At 44.5% G+C, this 5972-nt stretch overlaps 1 long non-coding RNA gene across 1 annotated transcript; it reads right to left on the minus strand.

The window, feature by feature from the left end:
• Positions 1–351: 351 nt before the first annotated feature.
• LOC113182445 (uncharacterized) lies at positions 352–5671 on the minus strand. The gene is made up of 3 exons (XR_003300730.2): positions 5598–5671; positions 1025–1207; positions 352–386 (listed from the first exon to the last, which is right to left on the minus strand). It is a non-coding gene; the product is annotated as an uncharacterized LOC113182445 (long non-coding RNA).
• Between the last annotated feature and the right edge of the window lie 301 nt (positions 5672–5972).

A 5972-nucleotide genomic window follows, 5' to 3' on the forward strand; every position in this document is an offset into this window, starting at 1 on the left:
GGAAACTCCAGCTTCATCAGACACAACTGTCTGGTCATAGGTCAGGGTCATTCACTCTGTGGCTAGAATCAAGTATCAAAATGATGAAAGAAATCAAACTCAATCCTTTTTATATGAGTGTAGGAATAATCTATGTGTACCTGGTATTTATCCGATTAGTCATGTCTAAGAGAAGTTGGTATGTTAGTCTTGTTATTCCCATTTGGTGGGTAATTGAGTAATGGATTTAGACTTAAGATTTTAAGATGAAAAGAGCAAGAGAATAAAGCTGGTAAACAATATTGTAATACCTAAGAGAATTTATGAGTCATCATATTTACAAGTTTGACTTATTTTATAAAAATGACTTACATTTTGGGGAAGGCTTTGTTAACCTTCTAGGGGTGCTAAAAAAAGAAAAGAAAATAGAATTATTTATAAATGTTTAAGGAAGTAGAGGAGGAAAAATGTAATTTCCTCCTACCCATCTTAGGTGCATTAGCTGAGAACCACAGGGGAGTGAAAAACGGCTTCCTCCAGCCCTCTCAGCTCTTTGGCTGGGCTATGAGTTAAGTTGATATAATACAGATTAACAGGAAAAAATATATGTTTAATTACATACGTAGACATAAGAGTCCCACAAAACATCAAGACTCAAGAAGGGCCAAATGTCATTGCTTCTATAGGAAGAAAATCTTATTTTGGCTTGTGGTTTCAGAGGTTCTGTCCATGGTCAGCTGATCCCATTGCTGTAGCCCAAGGTGAGGCAGAACAGGATACTGTTCAGCTCGGTACAGCTGGGAATTAAAGAGGGAAGGGACTGCAGGGAGGATGCTCCCATTGGTGCATATCCCCAGTGACCCACCTCCTCCAGTTACACAGCCTAGGGTCACCATCCAGTCAGTCCATTCAAACTGCTATGGACGGATTAGGTCACAGCTCTCATAATCCAACCAATATACCTCTCAATACTCCCATATTAACACAGAAGCTTTGGGGGGACACCTCCTATCCAAACCCTAACCATGAACAAAAGTGGTCTTACGCCGATAAAGTCTCTCAGATGATAAAAGTTGTCTGGAGCCGCCTCTTTCTGAAACAGCTACTTTTACTAATGTAGATTTCTTTTCTTGATATAAGTTTGTGGCTGAGGTGTAGCTCAGTGGTAGAGGACTTGCCCAAAATGGAGAAATCCCTGGGTTCCCAGTACCTAGAGAAAACCCAGTACCTAGAGGAAAAAAAATTAGATGTGAATTTCTTTTACAAAGGACAGCTTTTCAGAGCTACTCCTAGGTCTGCAGCTTCTCAGAATAACCAGCTCAAAATATACCAAAGAAGTCTATTTGGGGTGGCAAATTCTGGCTCTTACAGTCATATTTTAGAGTACCATAGTTTGAAGCCCCTGTAACAAGAAACAGGAAAGCAATGATATATTTCTCCTCATCCCCAACTAGGTTCATGGCCAAGGTCCCTATAACAAAAGACAGAATAATGTTGATGTAAAATAACAATTGGGCTTTAGGAAAATAAGACAATAGTTTATTCTGAGCCACATACAAGGGACCTTGGCCCTGGAACACGGATTCAAGTTACCCCGAATGGCATGACGTGTTCTGCTGCAGAAGAGGTCACATGAATGCGCAGAGCTATAGAATACAGTGAGTCCTAGATAAATGCATTTAACAATTACAACCGTGAGGGCATGAGGTAGGCGGGCAGGGAAGCCTCTTCTATAGGTTTCAGATGTTGCCTTGGAGCATCTTAGTTTAGGGTGGGGAGAGTCAAGAGGTCTGTAAAGCTTAGTGACACATTCTGTGAGATTTACCTAATAGTCACAAGGAGTTAGGTCAGAAGCAGAGGTTGAAAGTAAATGGCTATTAAAGGGCCTAAGATAACCCAGGATAATTTTGGTTCTTGACCTGCAACATTCCATCTCTCTGCAATCACGATGTCCTACTCGCCAAGGTCAAGCATTCTGCAGGAGCTTTCACATAGATCTGGCTTCTTCAGAGAACTTCGGCTTCACAGTAACAAGAGGAAAACATGCACATTTATTTCATTGAAGTTTTGCATGATGCTAGAGCCTTCATATGGAAATGAAGACCCAAAGAAAGAGTTAAACCTGACTGACCTAAGGCGAGGTTGGATGAAGCTCAGAGGGCCACAGAGAAATGCAATAGGATAAAGGAGGCGTGATAGTCTGCAGGCAGCTCACATGCTTCTCTGTAACCCTGTGTCTATGGAGATGAGGGTGCCCCTTTCCTCAGAATCAGGGAGGACACCTCTCACAGAGGGTCTTATGACCTCTTCACGGGAGGTCAGAGAGCCCTTCCCACACACACTCAGATTCCTTCAGCTTAAAATATTCAATATATCGAGGCATCACAGTTTGGAGTAGGGTACTCCAATCTACTAAATTGTCATCTACTAAATTATGACATTCTTTTGACAACAATTGTTAAAATTTACTAATTTGGTGGCTAGGGGTATAGCTCCATGGTAGAGCACTTGCCTAGTATATATAAGGCCCTGGGTTCCATCCCCAGCCCTGGAAAAACAAAACTAGTTTTAAAAACAGAATGACAAGATTGTTAACTTGAACTTCAAACCCCAGGAATGAGATTAAAAAAACAAAAACAAAAACCTGTGACAAACTGAATATTCAATGAGGTTGCAAAAATAACTCTCTATTGTTTTTCCATTTTCCAAATTTGCCTTCAAGGGTCTAAAACATTCTCATTCACATCTTCGAGGCCCAACCAGGAGAAACCCTTCTCAACCATACCCCCGCCCAGAACCGGCTTTGCTGGCAGCTGCCTTTACAACTGAAAAGCACCCCTATTGATTTACAAACCCCTGTGACCCACGCCTCTACCCTGATCTGTCACATCTTTCCTATAGCACGAATCATCTTCAAGCGTATCACAGGTTGAACGTCCCTCACCCCACATCCAAAATCAGAAATATCCCAAAATCTGTAGCACTTCAGATAAGAGGTACCCAATCACATAGTTTACTATTATCTGTATTGTTACTTTATTCTCATTATTGGCGCTGGCTATTGGACCCAGGGCCCTTTGCATGCTAAATGCATACTCTATTGCTGAAAGGCACCCCACCCCCTACAAGTTATTTTTTTCAAAAAGATGATTTATCTGAGTGTGGTAAAAATAGACATAAAATTTACCATGAGAACCATTTTTAAGTGCATTCTCAGGGTTACTAGGTGCATTCACATAATTGATGGTCACATAACCATCAATTCTTTATTAGGCTTGTCACTTATTGCATCTCACTCCCCAGAATATGAGCCCTTCCCGGGTGGCCATGGTGTTCTTTCCTGGTGTCTCCCGCACCTGGAACTGTGCTCCACGCCAGGGTGGAGAGTGAGTTCTTGTTTGGACCTGACCATTTCCCTAGTGCCTACTTGGTGACCCCAAGCCATGGGGCAGTTCCTAAGGCCAAAGGAGAGACAGAGCCTTTGGCAGTTACTCTTCTTCTCCCCAGCACCCACGGAGAGGAAAGGTGCCCACAGGTCCAGGCTTTGGGTGGCCAGGACATTAGCCCTGGTACCCACCCTGCCCTCAGCTGCTGCTGTCCAGGGATGAGGTTGCCAGTTGCTAGCCTTTCTTCAGTCTACACCTGAAGACAGCTCCCTGTGGCCACTGCAAAAATTCCCTTAGTGACCTGCAACTTTATGAGACCCCAATGTCCTTATTTTTCGGTCCTTTATGGTCACACATGTAGATATTAAACATAGAAGTATATGCAAGTAATTTCCCTGTTGAACATTCTCTTTATTTAAATATCAATTCTGAGTATTCCCCACTCGGTTACCCTCTAACCTGTTACTGATCCTAAGTTTTCTTAATTATAAGAAAGAAACAGCATCCACCTTGTCTACTGGGCTTCTCAGGCTCTATCAACAGAGCCGACTGTGGCCAGTTCCCCAAAAGGAATTTACCTGCTCAAAGCATGAGCTATAGTCCCTTTCCATCTACATGTGGTTTGTCACCAACCCATGATGCATTGCAAATAAGTGGTCAAAAACATTTATAGCAACTTGACAGAATAATTGCATGTTGTTGAATTAATGATAAAAGTCGGTGTTTGCATTTTGTATGTTTTGACAACTTTTTATTGGATTTTCGTCTGTTGTTTCTCTAGCAATGCACATTTATTATATTTTGCAAAAGTAACGGTCCTTGAGGGATGGGAAATTTTTTAATCGTTTGAGGGTACCATATTGAAGGACATGAAGAGGATCTCATGGACTTTCCTGAATCAGGGACAGGTGGAAACATTCCACAAGACTTGAGATCCCAGTTCACAGTGTGACCCCAGGCATTAGAGACTACCGCAGACACCTCCACCACACCGTCCCCACACTGTGGTTTGACACAAGGGATCTGATAGGCAGAGTCTGGGTCTTAGCTCTGTGTGCTAGCTCCCTGGGTCCCTGGTAAAGCAGACTGACCTCTCTGGCACATCTGGTGAGACAGTTCAAGCACGGAAAAACTTCTTCAAAGAAGTGGAGCCCCCAAAAAGAAAAGATCGACATCCATCCTACCTTCCCAGGGTGGCCTTCAAATATTTCGAAATGCTATTTTGTCCCAAGCACTGTCCAGGGCATAGAAAACAAAGATAAGATACAGAGCTTCCTCTTTAAAGCTATGGGGGTCTCTTAGTGAGGCAGACCGAGAGAGAGAAGCCTCATATGCTGGCTAGAATACAAATGCGAACACAGTGGAATAGAAACAGAAAAGGAGTAATGAGCTCTGGAGGGTGAGGGCGAGAGCCAGTCAGTGTCAAGGAAGATCAAGGAAAAGAGGCCTGTCACCTGGGTCTTGAAGAATGCAGTGTCATTTCAGTTGGAGCCAGCTAGTGACAATATTTAGGAATGGACAGAAATTGGTTGAAGCTTGGACTGTGCAGAGTGAGGGAAGGAGGGTAGGGACAGGGGACTGAAATGAAAGACAGTTTAGGCTTCATTAGCAGCTCTTGTCCTGCAGGCCTGCAGGTGATGGGAGTCAGTCGGCCAAGGACTCTCAGGAGCAGATCCAAGTGACAGCAGAGGTGGAGGAGGCAGGAATGGGGACCTGGGGGCTGTTAGGACACAGTCATTCTCTGGGAAGAGCCGGCATAAAGTGAACTGGGGCAGACGGGGATGGAGACGGGGTGCTCAGTGGGCCAGTACCTAGGAGGAGGAGGGGACGGTCCACCAGGAAACGTCACTGGTGCTCACAGAGCTCTGCCCTTGGGAAGGACTGTGACGGAAACAAGGGAGAGAGGGAGGTGAAGAGTTGGGCTTTGGCCTTGGAGCACGCAGCTTAGTTCCATTCTGTGCTTGGGATAAGAGCACAGCACCAGAGAGTGGGGGCAAGGTGAGGAGGTGGTTCCCACAGTGCCCCTGAGCTGCGTCCCCAAGCTGACCACATGGGTACGGGGCCACTAATGGTCAGGAGGTGCATATAGGGCATCTTCCTGAAAGGTCCGTGATGGCTGTTATTTTATGTAAAAACCCTCATTATGGAATTATTTCAATCATTATGTGCTTGATAAAAAAGAGAGAGTAGAATGCAAAATTCATATAAAGTTTAAAGTAGGCAGTTACTTACCTTGAATTTCCAGTTCAGGGTAGGTAACTGCCTGGGACCAAGAGACTCTAAGAACTAGGCTCTGTTCTCCTCTGCCCTCCAGACACTTCACGTAAAGGCAGGAGAGGCACGATGGCTTCCTACCCCAGGATGGCCACCAAAGGATGACTAATGGATGTGGGTATAAATATTCCAGTTCTCCTGCTCCGTGGCCAGGATTATTCTGAGCTGTGTACACTCCCAGGATTAGACTGGTGGCTGACGGTGGTGGCTGACTCAACAAGTTCACTCCTTTGTCACACGGCCACCTGGCTCATCCTCCATGAGCCACTTCTGGTGTGGGGCTGGGGGAGAGATCAATTTTAAAAACTACTAGAATTAATAGGAGAGTTTGGG

This window comes from Urocitellus parryii, chromosome 2, assembly GCF_045843805.1.
Source record: "Urocitellus parryii isolate mUroPar1 chromosome 2, mUroPar1.hap1, whole genome shotgun sequence".
NCBI classification, from domain to species: domain Eukaryota; kingdom Metazoa; phylum Chordata; class Mammalia; order Rodentia; family Sciuridae; genus Urocitellus; species Urocitellus parryii.